Raw genomic sequence first — 19173 nt, 5'->3', positions numbered from 1 at the left:
ACTGTATGTCTATATAGGTACCTACTCGAATATGTAATTTTAAATTAATAAATGATTACAGTATAGTATTAATAAAAAAAAAAACCATCTCGAGTGTAGACATATTATTCTCGTTCATAAACAGAATATTAAATAGAAACAGCATAATGATTTAATTGAGATTGTTTAGACGTAGAAAATAAAAAAATAAATAAGTAATACGGATTAAATAAAATTAATTAATAAAATTTTCATTAAAATCTTTTAACCCTACAAATGATTTTACATTTACAATTATTAAATTTAATAATAATAGGAAGGTTCGAGTTATTCAATTGTTCTCAGTTTCTACACGGCAAGTGTTATTCTTATACCGGTATGGTATTTTATTTCATTGATCAATTTTGATCTATTACATCAGTAATGCAAATGATAATGTTTGAATGTTATAGTGAAATTTTTTTAGATAAGAAACAAATAAATTAAGCTTATGAACGATGACTTTTTGCTGTGTAGGTACTATTTAAGTTACTGATAATAAATTAATCTAAAAATTGACTAATTATTGATTTTCTCAGAAATATAGCGTAAGGAAAAATTTTACTGAAAACTTGCGAAAATTATTAAAGAAATAACAGCGAGTGGGGCTTTAATTGTTCTTCATTTAAGAGTTGTTTTCTGTTTGTGGTATACCGTTCTATGTACCTACATTGTTGATTTTTTTTTAAATTTATAATAAATTCAACGAAACGTTCAGTTTGGAGTCATAAGACTTTGAAATTTGGCGGTGCCTATAATATATTATTTGTACACATGTATACATGCGTATACACCACACCGTTATCGATATAATTTAATAAATTTTGTCGCAGACATATTTTAAACGGACGATAAAATAAAAATAAAACTATTCGACGTTTCATGCGGTTTTTCGAGCCCGAAAACACCCGCGGACGACTGTCGACTCGTGTCGGTGTGGGCGGCACCGGCGACAGGTCTGGCACGCAGGACCGCTACGCTTTTTGGCCGTCCCCGGTGCCAACCGACTCGGTATATAAGTGCGTGCGGAACGGCGATCGGGCGGACCTCCACCGGTATTAAAATATTGTATCATTCCACTGCTGCCGATCGCGACGACCCTCGCACGACCACGTCTAAGTCTCCCGATATCAACTGCACTAAGTCAGGTAAGAATTATTATTTTACGTTTTTTTTTTTTTTGGCGTTCTGCCGCGAGAATATATTTTCATTTTTTAATCTTATTGCTTTCGAAATATTTTTTTTTTTTTACCCAAGTTGGGTGCGCAATAATCTAAAGACGCGTGACGGGACTGCAGCTCGTTCACCCTCGAATAGGCGCATGCACACAATATACGGGCGACACATATTTTTTCCTTTAAGCGGGCTGTCGGAACCGGCTATTTTCTAAGGGGGCAAAGATGAAGGAAATTGTTATTTACGTGATTCGCACAATACGCTTTACGGAGAAATAAATTAAACTATTCTGTTTACGATCAGAAATAATTTTGCAAGTAAAACTATCACATCTTTACTCTTTAAGAATTGTCAGATATTGATAAATTTTATTTTATTTGAAAAAACAAAAACACATTATTCAAGTCACATTAAATTCTGATTAAATTTAAATTAACTTTAAACATGCTAGAAAACATCATATTCAAAAACTTAAAACAATAAAAAGGTATAAAAATGTACAATTTATATTAAATCTATTTTCAACTTCTGAAAATATAGTTGTGAGTGATATGTGAGTCCAATCAGACTGCACAGTCTTCATATTTCGAAAAAAAAAAAAATATCTAATTCAGACCATTTATAGAGCATAGACACCGACACTCATTATTATGATATATACAATTTATTGCTTCCAAAATTCTTGAACGCGCGTCTTTGTCACCATATCACCCATCACCAAACTGTGTTTAGTACGTAAACGTTAAAATTATATATATCTCCGAATATTAGTTTATATTTTTCAGTTATTTTAACAAGCACTACTGTGATTTTTGTGCATTTTTAAAGTGTTATGTGGTATTAGCAGGTGTTAAGTTAAATTATAATTACCAAAGCTATATTATAATTAAATATTTTTTTTTGCACTTATTGTGTTAATTTAAAATAATTATTTTAATTATTCTTGTCTAATTAACGCAATTGAAGTTTTGTAATATAATTTTTGTTACTGTTCGTGAAATAAGATAAGAACTAAACTTTATTTTAAAACTGTCTTAGGTGGTAATCCCTATACCAAAATTTTGAATGGTAAAAATAATTAAATATTAATTAGTATTTGTGTAATTTCAGTATCTTATAATATGTATAATGCATATTTTTATATATTAAGTAGGTATTAAGAATTTTAGTGACACTAATAATAAAAATGAAACAAAATTTAAAATCTGTCTCTTATTTGAGCACCTATACTTACAATATATTTATACAACAAAACTAAGTTTTAATTTCAAAATCAGAAAAATATCTTAAAGTTTAGAATAAACTTTAATTCGAAAAAAACATTCGAATGTTTAGTATGAAGTTTGAAAACACCTGTGTTGGACGTTAAAAAAAATAAAATGAGATGAATACATGATTGATAAAGGATAAATCACTCTATTCTTAGCTTGAAGTATTCAATTTTACTTAATAAAATCTTATCAAAATAAATGTAAAGTGTACCACGAAATACTAAATCGAATTACTGACAAAAGAAATGGGTACAGTGTATAGTGTATACTATTAATATAATATACAAAATTATAAACATTTTCCTTCCTACCTAGGTAACTATACCAACGTATTATTACATTTTCATAAAATTCAATTAAAAATCAAAATATATATAGTTGTCAGATATTATGTTTAATATATTAAAGTTACAGCTTTTTAAATTGTTTTTAATATTAGTTATTAGTAATTGTGGCCATGTGGGTAGAACAATCATTACTTTAAAATTTATAATTTATAAACAAAAAGTTTTATTGTGTTATCGTTAAATATTATAGCTATGCCATATCGTCATGTAAAAAATATGCGCAGTTTATACAATTGAAAATATAATATAAAACATACATTTATATTGTTTGTATGTATTTACAGTTATTTACGTACAATAAAAATATGTAATTTAATTAAAAAATATTATAAATATTTAGGTACCTACTTACGTTATCACAATAAGTAGTTGATTTCTACAAATTCAAATATTTCAATTAAACAAATCCACTAATTTTTAAATATTTATAATTTATTTTTTTATGTGTACCTTTAATTATTCATTCTTAAGTAATTGTTTCATGTTGATACTGGTGACGCGACATACAAAAACTTCAAAATACATTGTACTACGTTTTGTACTTATATAGAGATTTTAAACTTGAATAGGTTGATTTATATATAGTGGGCACCTATACCTGCAAGCTGTATCATATTTCAGTCTTCTAAGCAGCTACTGAAATACTTTCCCCTTGTGTTAAAACTATAGCGAAGCTTTAATATTATTCATACATAATATAACTAATTTTTATGAAAAAATACCCTAGTGAGGTTAGGTTTAAAATGTTGATATGCATTAAAAAAAATCCAATACATTTATTTTGAATATTTAGCAGATACTTAATATTTTCTATGCGTAACAATTTACAATTTCATAAAGCTAATTTGTGTTATTCGAAAATCATTTATTGATCATTTAAAATATATAGCATCTCTTCCTAGCTTAGTGTTTTAGGTTTTAGATTTTTGAGTATTTTAGGCCCAAAGTATATTTTTGGTAACGTTATTTTTAACTACAATACTATCTAATAACATATTTATACAAACTATAAACATAATGTCCAGTGATTTTTATTAACTAATCATATTATATTTTACATATTATTTTTTTCCCAAAACTATGATAGACTTACACAGCGTATTGCTTCATTCATTGTTATTATTACTTGTTAGTTGTTCATATGTTCAAATACAACCAAGAGTGTTTTTTTGCACATATTGATTTATGTGGGATAAAAAATTAAATATTAAGTATATTGAAAATCGACAAAACATTAAGACTTATTAAAATCACATAATAATATTTAAATAATAAATCTATTATTTAGGTACCTAAAAAATATTTAAAGACCATAGTACATACCTAGTTATGTTATAGTTTTTTCATGTAATTTTATAAACTGTTACTTTTTTACAACGATCAATTAGGTAGGTCGGCACGTCTCGGAAAACCATACGACAGCGATGCTCGACGCGTTACAATATTTTCGTAGTCAGTCAAACGAGAACAGGATACGACTCTATAGGGGTCTCATCCATCACCGTTAAGGCATTTTCCAAAGTTGATCTCGAACTGCTTTTTTGTCCGTCTAGCGGGATTGTACCTCTCGTTTTCGAGGTTATCTATACCGTCGCGCCGTGACCGCTGCAGTTCCATATACTACGCATTATTATTATTTATTATTAATTTTTCTTGATATAATCCATAATTAAACCATAAGTCACGAGGGGTTAACGCGATAACTGGCACTACGGTATCCATAACATAACGTTTCCTGTATTGTATTAATATCATAATAATATAATATAGTATATTATATCCGTGTCATGTGCGTACCTATTCGAATTTTCGCTTATAACAAACTATTGATTCATATATTATCATCCAATAAATAGGTATACACTTTTTTAAATTGTAGAAGAAACCAATAACCATGAATTAGTTTTTATATTCCGCCTGTTCTGCCCTCTTATTTGTAACTTGAAAAGTAAAATTCATTCTTGGATTTGAAAAACAATTTTTTACTGAACTCCAACCAAAAAAGTATTTGTCTTCGATTATTTCGAGATTAATTCTAGAAATCGTTTAAAGCGCTATTTGCAGTCAACAACCAATATTAAAAGATGCGTGCTGAATTATTGGTTTAGATTATGTTTACCACGGAAAATCCAAAGAAATAAAATAACGCATACTTTGTAGAGTAATTTTTTCTTCATTCATTTTGCAGCTGAACACAAAATGACTTTTATAATATCTCGATTCAAAGTACCTACCCTCTCCGCGATAGTAACTTCGTATACCTATAAGTATATTATACTCCCAAAATATGTCACTAGTATATAGATACGTATATGTACATGGCGCATTAACATAACAATATTATAATGTATGTAGGTATACCTACGTTTATCGATCATAAAATAAATGCATCCAATGGTTACTTGTGGTTTGGCGAAACCCTCTATCGGAAACATCTGCCGTCGCGTGGAAATCATCGGTTATCGCGATACACGTCTATCACTCGTATAAATTCCGAATCGAGTCACAGCGGGCCTGTGGTCGCTACGACCGCTTGCACACGACGTTCGTCGGATCCCGACACATTTCCGCTCTGTAATAATTTACTTTTTATGTTTTTGGGAAAACCTATGTCGTAAAATATAGGGCCAATATAATATTATGTACCCAAACGAAACATGTCAGGTAAAAATAACCCAAACTTAAGTTCCTATGGAAAAAAACGAATAAAATACACCAATATATATAAGTTCCTGTTAGAATAAACAGCTTGAATTAGGTTATTTCATAAGTCCAAAATTGTATTCATATATATGAAATTGACAAAATGTCGATAGCAAAAATAATTTCTTTCCCACTTTATTCAGACTCAAGACTGAAATTTATTGGTGGGGTCAACATTTTTAGTTTTTATGTTTTACGAAAAACATGTTAATCCAATTTTTAATAATCTGTACTGCCATGGCGCCGAACTATATTTTAAAAGGGGGGGGGGGGGGCAAGTAAAAAGTTATACGGACCACCACCTCCGTTTACGCTTGCTTTAGTGCTGCATATGTATACATTAATAGCTTATTACGAACATAATTCATAAGTAGTTTGCTGGGGTACCCACGGACCCCCACAACCCCACCCACCAAAAAAAAGGGGGGGCGGTCGCCCCTCTTGGGTTATAGGTTCGGCGCCACTGCTGTACTGAATATAACAAAATTAATTGTTCAAACATTGTGTACTTTTGTCTTTTGATTGTATAGGAAATTACGTATAATGGGGGAATTTGGTAGGAACTTATATATTATTATAAGTTACTGTTTACCTGCTATGTTTTGTATGGGTACATTTATATACTATAACACCAAAATATAACATGAAAATGGTTATCATACATATTATTATTATTATTATTGCACAGAATCAACGGTTACTCGGACCAAATTTGGTCGCGGTCGTCTACGGAAGTCGGAACAACACCACGTGGTCAGACACACTACACTGTTTATATAATATAATATATAATAAAATATAAAATAACGTCATACAGAATACGACCAGTTTGTCGCATCCATGTTCTACTTTTCTGATTCCGTCGTAACGCGCAATTTTTCCAATATCTAGAACGGGCACGTATATCGTATAAAATGCGCATAAAAAAATATAACTGCGATGATGATGTTCACGTATACATTATAGTATAGGTATCTATATATAATAAATAATAATATTATATTATAAAGGTATTTGCTTCGAGTGCGCAACATATATTTTCAAAAACGATTTACTGGGTCAGAGAATACATTTCGGTTGACCTTTTTCACTTCACGATGCATCTTTCGAAGTTTGAATTGTTCAAAAAATTTGTGTTTGTGTGCTTTTTTTCATAAATTACCCATACTACAGCTTGAGTAATTCTGGAAGTTAACGTCAATCCAGTTCGATAACAGTATAATTTTGTTTGAGATATAGAAACGCACAAGGTTTTTGACGGAAACTTAATTTTTAACAGTATTATTATATTATAAAATAGCACGTTTATTGTACCTATTAATAATAATTAATAACTTTTTCTTGAGCTCTACTCTAAACCACATTATACATTTATACCTTGTGTGATTCAATTATGGCTTTTTGAAACTATTGATGTCTCTCTCTTATTAGTACTAAAAATATTGACGAACATTCAGTTTTAATTGATCACAATACTAAAATAATTATATCACTTAATGCGTCTCCCGTCTTCCGATCATTGTAGTACAATATTTTACACTGTAACACCTAGAATAATTAATTTGACCTACGAAAGCCTTTGATAGAATTTAATTCGAAATTCACTCTCTTGTATAGGCTTACAAAATCGTTTCAAGTACCTAACAAAATAACTATATTACCGATGCGTAAGCATGTACAAAATGTATTTCCAATAACCCGTAAGCAGCTTAACTCGTGAATCGTGGATTTATCTTTGTTAGTGAGCTGAACCAATAAAGACGACGGACATATTAAATAGTTGATAAACAGAAGTCAAAAACAGTGAATTAAAAAAAAATATTATAACACTTTTAACGTAACTTACTACAAGAAGAGGAGATATTTGTGTTGTAAATTACAATAATTACAATATTGATTTATTTTTGCAAAAAAAATAACACAAAGATGTTTTTTACTATTGTTATATGAATTTAAAGTTTTATTTTAATCTACAGATGTTTGTATTTCCTAACTGTATTTGGTATTGGGTACTCTGACATCATCATTATTTCTGTGTGTAAAAATGGATCAACCTTGTTTAAAACTACTTATAGTTTTATAACTCCACCGTATATATCCACGATTTATAAAAATGAAAAAGTACATGTAATAATATTCATGATGTAGGTACCTACACGTATATGTGTAATTTACAAATAAACCAAAGCATAATATGATTATTTTCTTTACACACATTATTTTCCGTATTAATTATTATTTGTATTTAATAAATTCTTTTGACATTTTGTCGTCAGCTGCATTATAAACTCTTGTTAGCTCCAGTTGTTATGCCCAAAATAGGACGAACTTATACGTTTGTTGTAAATATTGAACACATATTTTTTTTTTTTGAACGTTGTATTGTGTGTGATTGCTTTTGTAAAGGATTTCACTCCTACAACGTTTTCTGACAGTGAAACGCACCGTTGTTAAATTTCTGTTTTTTCTCTCCTTATCTACAAAGTTAGATGGGCACACCTACCATCATGGGGGTCCTTGCTGTAAATGCAAAACGTCAGTTCGGTGACAAACTAATCGTGATCGTCATCCTCAGATTAAATGTGAATATGTCGAGAAAAAATATCATAACAATTAAAATGGATTCAAAACAATGTAACTATATATAGTCCTATAGGATTAAATTATTATTTTTATTCTAAAAAATATTTTAAAAATTATTCGATGTAAATTTAGAATTTTGTAAAATCAGTCAGATAATACAATTAATTAACTAAGTTTAAACTAACTAATACAACTATTTAAGAGATTTCGATTAACGTAATGAGTTCTATAATATTATGTTAAATTGTAATATCCTTGATATCATTAATAATCTTTTTTATTTTTAATATGTATTATACTAACGAATTTTTGAGTAGAAGATTATGATTAACCAAAGTTTATAAAATAATAATATTATTATAATAAAATTTGTTTTTATTAAAAATGTTTACAATAATGTAGTGCAATAAGCGGTAATGAAATTTTATATTTTGTAAGACTGTAAAATGTGTGAGTGGCATAAGAGGATGTTACTCATTGGTCATATTGAGAATAGATAACTGCAATTGTATCTAGATCAGATACAGATAATTATGTAAAGGTAGTACCTATACATTTATCTAAAAAGATCAATTTTAATTTCATTTTTATGTAGATTACATGGTAGATAAAATCTATTTTTTATTTCATTTAAAAACTATCATACTTCAATAAGAACGTACCTAATTAAAATAAATACAAAAAAAACGCTCTGCTGTATGGTATAGGTGACTAGAGGAATCACTGCAATTCGAGGAAGCTAGTGATTTACAATGGTGTTTTTTTTTTGTCCTGTAATGGTCTATAGAGAGGAAATTTTCGATTTTCTCAATAGTTATTTAATGCCACGGGAAAAACCACCGACAAATTACAAACAACCGCTAAAAATGGGATTTTAATTTCTAACGCTTTGTATATCACCATAGAGACAAATACAAATGAAAATAAAATTTTTAGTTATTTTGTTGTAATTAATAATATTAATTCAACTTACAGGCTATAATAAAATATAATAACAATATAAAATATCCATACTGACAAACCGTCTCCACTCAGAATCGTTTTTCGTATACAATGATGTGATATCATTGATTTAAATTTAATACAATCCATTATACAGTGACCCACTTGTATACTACTGTACAGCAGAGCGACATCCACTTACCCGCCTTTTTTTTAAAACTGCGTTTATATATATATTTTTTTTAATTTTTGGTTTCAGTATTTAATTTTTATGAGAACCCTTGTTATAAATTTTCAATTTTTAACTATAAAAATTGAACATTTTACACATTTTTAACTACAAAAATAATTTTCACAGTTTTGAGATTATGATGAATTTTGTCAATATTTAAACTTTAATACTTTAAAACTTTAAAACAAATCGGGCCTATCGCCTATGGATTTTTTATATCTCTCGACTTATATTAAAACAACTTATGAGGAACTTTGTATTAAATGTCCAAGCAATTGACCCTAAATATTATATAAAAAAAAAAAAAATATAAAATGTCTATAAATAGCTCAAAACGAGTCGAAGTAATTATAAATTTGTATCAGGTATACAAAATTATAAAATAAACATTTAGATAAAGAATTTAATATAAATTAGAGTCTAAATTTTAGACGTTTTAAACAAAACACCAATTTCTGAGATCATTTGGATGTACAGTTAAAGTGACGTTATTTTTGTTGATTATGTATTTAGGTACCGATTAGATAGTATTATGGTAGTAAAATTTTAATCAAAAAAATAATAATAGGTATTATTCATAATTCATGAGAAATTAATATTTTACTGAGGTCCGAGGATATTTAAAATTAAATTTATCAAGAAAAAGAAATTTGGTACCTAAGATAATCATTAGATAACTGGCTTCTGGCATAATAGTTAACTAAATAAAAAAGTAAAATAATAGATGAGGAACTTTTCATCTAGACAAGTGAAATCATGAAACAACTTTTTTTAAATTTATTCTTAAAAATAATATTTGTTATTAGATGGCAAATTATTTGATACCATCACTTTTGGAGATAATGTTAGTAGGTGCTCACCAACAGTGGTGCTGAAGTTTTTAAAAGGTGGTCGGGCAATTTCAAAATTTCGCGGCCTCAATATCTTAATTATTTGATATAGAGGTACCCTAATATACATTTATCCATAATGATGGCTTAAATATACTCATGCTCATAATAAAGTTATGATGTAAATAAAATGTGACCGATTGGCCACATTTCTCAAAATAGATGAGGTCGGACCGTAGCCCGACGTTAGTATGGTCTCGGCGACACTGCCTACCTATAGGCAATAGTATCTATCATGGTTTAAATATACAAAGTTATTGCACATAGCCCATATTGTTATCAAAGAAAAATAAAATGGTAGCGTAAGGGTACGGTCCATATCATAGCATATAATGTTATAGTTTAGCCAGTATACGTCGTCCCCTTACGCTTCCATTTTAATTCCTTAACGTGATAAAATGATATAGTGGGGGTACTATTGCAATAACCTTGTAAATTTAAAACCATGGTATTAATTATATTATATAGTGTGAAAGGCATATAGAACTGTTCTGTGTTATAAATTAAAACAAATCGAATAACTGTTCGAAAATATGGACTTCAGCACTTGTCACTTTGACGTCGAAAGAAGACATTCATATAATATGGGTTATACGATTCATTAATAAAGAATGAAATCAAATGAAATCAAAATCAAAATGTATGTATAAAATATTCGTTTATTATTGCATTTTTTAAATCACATGCTTTACCCTTTACTCCAAACTCCATAAAAACGCGTTATTTTTGTTTAAATATTATTTTTTAATAAATCATGTTGGTGCATCCAATAGTTGTAGTTATTAAAAAAAGTATCTAAAAGAAATTTTATTACTTTTTTCAATGTAAATTCGAAATGTTTGAAAGTTGCAGAGTTTAACAATTGTTTGTTTAGTTATTTTATAAAAGAAAACGTCTACGTAAAAGTGTAAAACGCATTACGAAATGTATAGTAAACTGTAAACAACAAATACAACCTACTCGATTCAACAGTACCTAATCTATCTGTAGTCTATACCGTCTCCAAAGTGTGTGTACACGATACAGACAAGTCTTTAGTCTTTATACAATATTTAAAATATACAGATAGAAATAATAAAACGTTGACGACTCGCGATAAAAAGTGATGAATTGTTGAAGAAAGCGCACGACGAGTGCTGCACTCGTCCGTGTTATTGACACGGCATACATTATCGCTGACGGTTTGAATGTGGCACATTAGTCAGTTTTGGCCAAGTACGTATAAATGTATAATTTATATTATATTGTAAACGTGCGGTTTTTATTATGTTATGAGCGGAGGCCGGAGAGTGATTTTTATTTTATTTTAAACGTATGGGTTGTATCAAATTTCCTGCAGCAATAATTATCAGGATGCGTAAGAACTGACATAATCATTAATTAGGCAGATAATAACAATTTTTGGTCACACAAAATTAGGAAGACCCCGCTGAAGTGCTGTGACAGTCACAATGTATACAAAACAAACGTTTTTGTTTTATTTCATTCGTCCTGAACGATGTTATAATATTACCTGTGAATTATACGAATATGAAGTAGTGCGTGTTTTGTCATAAAAAATATATATTATAATAATAATTGTTTGTGTGGGTTAACAGACCGTATTATAGAGCATTACAAAAATATCAGGTTTCGATAAAAAATAATACTCGACTCCTCGAACATCAACGGTATTCGTTTAGTGAAAACGATCCGGCAATCTATACAGTCGTTACTCAAGTCAAGACTAAACGCAACGATGAGAAATATGATATAACATGTATATTATAATAATATTTATTTAAACTATTATAAATGTATACATTTCCCGTCATATTTTATTTATAATATATTTTTAACGACCTGTTCTTTGGGCGGGTACCGTCATCATCCGTTCCAAGTCGTATAGCGTGTTATATGTGTTATACGTAAACAGTAAGTACATAACACGTCAAGTATTATAACGATCGGGTTTACTATTAATCGAATTGGTGAGAAATCGTAAGTAGAATTTAAGAGTCGGATGGCAAAGTCCTATAATGTATAGGCAGACATAACATAACTATTATACGTACCCTATGCATATTATCATAATATAATATTGGTATTGTGCTTATTCGGCGGATACACATCACATCGCCCGGCGCCCTTTCACGTCTCTGCAAATCGTTAGTCGCCGCCGCGGAAGAAGTCGAAATTTTAATAACAATAACATATACAAAAGACCCTCGCGAGGAATATGCATTCAACAGTCAATCCCATTCCCACTCCTCCAGTCCGTGTGACCATTTAAATATGACAATATTTTGGCGTACATCATGCCGACTGCGTTTATTTCTATTGAAATCTCCCACCGTCGTCGGTTATTATACGCTCGGTGGGATACGAGATTTACGCGTTCCAGTCCGACATAATATCCCACGTTATATTATTATTATTATTATTATTATTATTATTATTATTATTATTATAACGTGTGTATGTGACTTTATGCATTTTCCATCAGACCCGTTAAACTTAGACGTTGGCTTTTGAAACGAAAGCATAAGACTAGGTCACTTGTTTGTTGTTTGAATGCTTTTGGTTGTTACCATATTATATTATATTATATTATACACTGTATAAATCAAAATGTTTTGAAAATTGATACTATGATATAAGACCCACCGGTTTAATGGAAATTGTATAGGAAATTTAATTTCGTTATTTATCAGTTATCATACTATAGGTAGGTATACCTATGGACTATGTTCTGAGTTTGTGACAACATTTAATCTCAATTTATATTGCTCTACTGTTAAATCGACACAAATAAATCAAGAAGTTTGATAAACTTACAGAATTATCAGTAATTATAATATTACATTACTTAAGCTTTTTGTTTGTGGTAGATGTTAGCACTTAACATGGATGTTTATGATAGAATTCGTGAATTCGTGTTTTATGGTGATTGGGATAAAAAAAATATAAAGGTACTCAGGTACTTACTGGTGTATAGATGAAAAACTAGTATATTAAGAAAGGAGTTAATAAAAATTGTAATTAATAAACCATAACTAATTCATAATGGTTTTAGATGATTTTTTTATCATATATTATTATTATATTGTAAACATTCATACGAATTATAATAATTTAAACATATTATATTTATTGAAACCTTTAGTCACTGGCCAGTTATCGGTCACTTGTGCGAGAGATAATATTTGGATAGGTACCAAACTAATTTCCAACAAAAAATTGTTAGGCAGCCTACCTATATAAAATACTGAACACATTAATACTGAATCATGTAGGTAGTTACCTTTTGTTTGACGTTCCTTTTGAAAATCAAAAGTCAAAACTTTATCACTATGTGAATGTAATTTATGATTATTATAGTATAATACGAGTCCATAATATTATGTAGACATTTCATTATCTTCCATTCAAGTTTTCTCGTATGTGAAACTCAATCGATTTCTGTGTAGGAATCTACTCATTATACAATTCACGGTATTGATCTTATTACTGTGGGTTTATAGAATAGTGCCATGTATTCACAAAATCAAGTTATTTGTGTTGTGATGTTATAAGATTGGTATGAAACTATGAAAGCATACAGAAAGTCAGAAATGATCATCTAAAATGTAATAATTTTAACAATAATTGTGATTATTATTGCGTTCTTTGTTGTATGTGATTCATGTGTCATTATGTAGAACGAAATTATTGTAAATTCGAATAATACAAAAATATTGAAACATATTAACATAATATTAATACTTACAGCAGTTCAAATACTGAGAAACTATCTTTTGTGAATAAAATATTAATTTTAAAAATCTTAGTAAAAAAAACTGTTTGACAATAATTGTGTTGGATCTCTTCATTATTAATATTTGTATTTAATATTTGTTTAAAAGTACATCCATAGCAGCAACGGCCTTTTGAGAAATCAGAAAAATGTGTACAGTGATAGTTTGAAATTAAAATAAGTAGAATAAATAATAATATATTATTATTTTATGTTTCTAAGTAGATAGTTTATATTTTAGTACCTATACCTATTTGAAAAGGTTGATTGTAGCAGTAGACTCCGAGATAGGGATTACTTGAATGTGGGTAGTGGTAGCATCTTCTCGTTATTTATAATAGTATATTACATTATATAACTGTATAATATATAGTTATAACCATTAGTATGATATTCTGTAGTTACCTAGAGTGACCTATTATTAGGGTTTGGATGTTTTAGAAATGTCATATTTTTCTATATGCTATTGATTTGTATCAACCAAGCTAGAAATCCATTCTAATCATTCTATACAATGACGAGTTTAAAAATGAAATAAATTCAACACACATTTTTTATGAACATTATGATCATTTTGTATATCTTCTTTGAATATATATTTAATATTTTATTTTTTTAACCTTTATTTTTTAAATATTCAATCCGTAAATATTTGATTATGTTTTACAATAAAAATATGTGGTTAAAAACTATAATTTATGATCATGAACAGTCATGCTAGAAAAAAGTCTCTTATTAATAATATATAATTAAACTAAATCTTTTTATTATTATTTAATTTTTTTTGTGATGTTAATTATTTAATGTGTATTGAATATTTTTTATTTTTCTATATTTAAAAAATAATTGTTTTACATAGTTATGATTTTTATGAGCTTATTTGATCCATTTTTAATTTTTAAAACCACATTTCTTACCATCATGACACTGAAAGGCTAGCCTAATCTATTTATTATAATAATTAAAATAAGTTCCCTTGTTTTTTAAATATTTAATTTATTCAATTTTTTACCATACTAAATATTGATTTGTAATATTTCTTCCGTGCATTGTTTCTCTTGTAGATATTAATGTATGCATGCACATTTTTATACATAAAAACTACATAATTATATGTAATTTTACAAATATTTTCAGCAGTAATTAAGATAATCTAATATAGTTATATAGAACAAATATATTTTATATTATGTCATATACAGAATTATTTAACGAGCACGCTCATCCATATTTTATTTTTAAAATAGGCATTTTCATTCTTTAATACATTGTATATTATACAATCTGTAAAACTTTATTTACAATAAGAATATGTGCCATGATAAACATGACATGAGTTACATGAAAAATAAGTAACCTATCGGTTACACTTTATATTTTAACTTTTTTGAATTTGTTATATACTGTTTGGACTTTTAATAAAGAATTAAGTGTCAATGTCACAACATCATCTTCTCTTGAGCTTTCATTGGGGGTTTCCAAGTATTGAGTCTAAGACAAATGCTGAGATTAGTGAGTCAGGGTGATTTTCTAGTCGTGAACGATAACGTTTATATATATATAATTTAGGACATTTCTGAGATAGTTTTGATTTGTAGGTCTGTGTGAAGTGTGTGGTTGGACATGTAGAAGTGGTTACTGTGTTATCATGTGCAAGGCGATCCATTGGAATCTTTATAATCTGTTTAATTTTGACAATTTAGCTGCACCCCATATCTGGATGCCGTAAGTCCCTATAGACATGAGAAGTTTCTTATAAATGAGTAGTTTGGTATTGAGATTGAGTTTTGAGTGGTTACCAAGTAAATAATATAGTGATTCCTTTAGAGATTTTAAATGGTACGTTTAATTATTATATGTTCTGTCAAGGTGAGATGTTTATGTAGCCTTGAGAGCGTTAGGTTTAAGTAACGGACGTTGGAGTAAGTTAGGTCACAAATCATTTTTTCTATAAATTGTTTATCAGATGAGTTGTTTGAAAATATTTACGCATCTATTTTGGAACTCAAGCGAATATAGTTTCTATCTTTTGAGTTATTAAAATGTATGTAGGAGCTAAGGTCTAAGAACTAGGGATAAAATCACTTAATCGTGGTTTTATATTACAATATATTATTTAGCCAGTAATTATTAATGGTATTTTATCAGATTCGCAGTCAATTTTTACAAATAATACGATTTTAATCAATTAATATTATTTAACTATTTTAATTTTCAAATCAAAACAAAATAACAGAATAGATCTGATCTCTTAGATCTAATTAAACTACATATATTTGTCTCTGGAGTAAAATATTGTGACATTTTGGATGAAAAATACATATTATATAGGTACTTAGATAATTTTTTTTTAAATATTTAACACAGTATTTAGTTTAAGTCTAAATAGTAAAAAATACAATAATAAATACTAAATACACCATTAAGAGTAGAAATTTGACTTTTCATTTTACATGCCATACATGCAGAAATATTGTTATGTCCTTCGTTATTATAAACGAATAACACAAGAATTAGAATCTCTCATTCTGATAAATAAATCGACTTTAAAATATTTTACCGATATTATTGGTTTTATTGCTTAAATGTATAATGACACATTTTGTAGCATTTGGCATTTAGGCGTTTATTTTGTGTAAAACTTATTTTGACAGGTTTTTGGACTCTTAGGTTATTAATTTGTATTTAATTTATTTGTTCTTCTTCAGCATTTATTTGGTTTATTGGTTATACATATTATATTTATTCACAAGAAAATAAATTATGCTAACCAAATAAAAACAAAAATTTAATTTTGAAATGAACAAAAATAAAACCTAATAATTTTCCCATAATAATTTTAATATAATTTATTAGTTTTTAAGTGAATAAATATAACGTAAATATAACGTTATTGGAGTGTGAAACCGTATTTTCCTATAATGAACTTTAAAAAAAATATATTTTTGTAAACATAGATAGAATTCATATAACTATATAAGTATTACACGATATTTATTTTTTTAAGTATATGACGTACTTACACTATAATATATTCAAATATTTGATTTTGTATTATGACGATAAAATTGTTCAGGTATCTAGAGCAACGTTTTATTTTGTTGCACTTACCCATTTATTAAAATTTTTTTTTTATTTTTACATTTATCAGTTATTATATCGGAGATTTGAAACGACTAAATTATTTTGAATTCCACATATTGTAAAATCAAAGTTTTAATTAAATAAATATATATCACGTGTGTTCAAAACCCTCAGATTAGTCAGATTTAAAGTATACAGTAGTCATCTATAGCAACAAAATTAATATTGAAACATTAATCAGAAATCGGGATAAACCGATATTACAATAATTTTCCAATGTACCTATGTATGACTGTTTTGAAATTAACACACATAATATTGCATGCTCGGCCACTGTACATTGTACCTAATGTGGTGTATAAATGTTAATGGTCATAATGCACTAATACGATTTTACAACGCAGTGATCATTTCAGCACTCCAATATTTACGTTTTGAAAAAAAAAACAAATACAACAATCCAATATCAACGAAACTATTCATAAATCCTAGTTTATGGGTCTGTTTCAGTCATTTTCAGAAACGCATCCGTTATAAGTTATTTAAAGATTTAATAAGAGTGATGAGTTATTGTATACGAACGTATAGCATATTATTGTTGTGATATGGAGTAGGTATGTACCAAGTCATTGTTTTTAATCTCATACAGACTTCCACATAGTACCTACTAAGTCAAGTGTTCGAAAATTGAGTCTCCTAAAATCAACTCTCATAAAATTTAATTGTCTTAAGTCTTTTTTATAAAAAATGTATTTGTTATAAAAAATATTTATTATCTACATAATATGTATAATGACTTGTCCTGAGTGATTCATCATCGCTTAGCCGGAAAAGCTATGAGTATTAAATTTGAACAGTAGTTTTTTTTTGTGATGTAAACACCCTCTATGAAAGGATTTTTCAAAATTCAACCCTACAAGGGTTAAAAGATATTTATATTGATTTTCTGATATTCGCATTTTAAAGAGGTAGTCAAACAGGGATCTTAAGATTCACAGTGGAAATTAATACTTTTTTTTTGTTTAATAATGGTTAACTTTGGTTGCAGCTGGTTACATATATTATGCGAATTATTTCACAAAGCTACAATTACGCCGATTTGTCTGTAAAAATAAAATGAAACACTCAAAATATAATAATATATAAATATTAAATACTCCTAAAAATCCAGGATGATCAACTATGACTTCAATATTATTTTAGGTATACTGTATAAACATTTTTTTTCAACTACAAATATGTAGGCTATATTTTATCTCCCACCTCCCTGTGTTCGCAATCTAACACAGGTATAGATTGCTTACCTGATAATATAATATTCGCATAACTATATAAGTGAGACTCACGGGCAACTCCACGTGGGATGGCTAAAAATTAAAATATAATATGATTTTGTTTCCGTATGCATAGTGAATTACACCCAAAAGGAGTTAATTAATCACAATTATTTTCCCGGGCAACGCAGGGTTATTCAGCTAATACAAGTCATATAATTGTGTTTCTTACCTACTTACATCTCAAAAAAATTATAAGATAAATAATTACGTATCAGTAATTAATTAGATTAAAAAAAAATATGTATATAATTTGTAAATTTGTATAAATTGTATTTATTATGTAATTCCTTATTATTAGTAGTTTATTTTTTAAAAAAATATTGCGTAAAATCTAAGTTGTTGAAAATCAAAATACATGATGTTCATGTGTCACTGAATAACAATTAAAAGTATTAGGTATATAGCTATATTCCAATAGGTATTATTTATTATTAAAAAAAAACTTTTAGAACAATTGATTTGTATGAAACTCAACTTTATGAAAACTTTGAACACACAATCGAGACTATACAACGTGATTCTTTTTAAATAGATTGGATTTAATGAATTTGTTGATCAAATCTTTTTGATTAATCTTATTAATTTCCACAATTCCTAGATCCCCTCTTCGTCTATACAGTGCTACTTGACGCTTGTATGATGTGAAATGTTGAGTTTTCGAACCCTAGTGATATCGGTATACAGTAAACTTTTTGTTTAAGTGTTTGAAATTTTTTTTGTTTTTAATTTTATAAAATTGTATAATAGTTAATAATCTCCCCAATATATTATGATGACGCCTGTTTTGTGTCTAAAGTGTATATATACAGTTAAAG

General features: G+C 28.1%; 1 protein-coding gene across 1 annotated transcript in view; it reads left to right on the top strand.

Annotated features, from left to right (window-relative positions):
- The first annotated feature begins 1042 nt into the window (after positions 1-1042).
- Positions 1043-19173, top strand: part of LOC100575917 (short neuropeptide F) — a 70716-nt gene continuing 52585 nt past the window's right edge. The window contains exon 1 of the mRNA XM_003247202.3: positions 1043-1166. The gene's annotated coding sequence lies outside the window, so the exon portion shown is untranslated. The remainder of the gene's footprint in view (positions 1167-19173) is intronic.

The sequence above is a fragment of the Acyrthosiphon pisum genome, chromosome A1, assembly GCF_005508785.2.
Source record: "Acyrthosiphon pisum isolate AL4f chromosome A1, pea_aphid_22Mar2018_4r6ur, whole genome shotgun sequence".
In the NCBI taxonomy this organism is placed as follows: domain Eukaryota; kingdom Metazoa; phylum Arthropoda; class Insecta; order Hemiptera; family Aphididae; genus Acyrthosiphon; species Acyrthosiphon pisum.
Note: the sequence above shows the minus strand (reverse complement) of the source record. Positions and strands in the feature narration are given on the sequence as shown.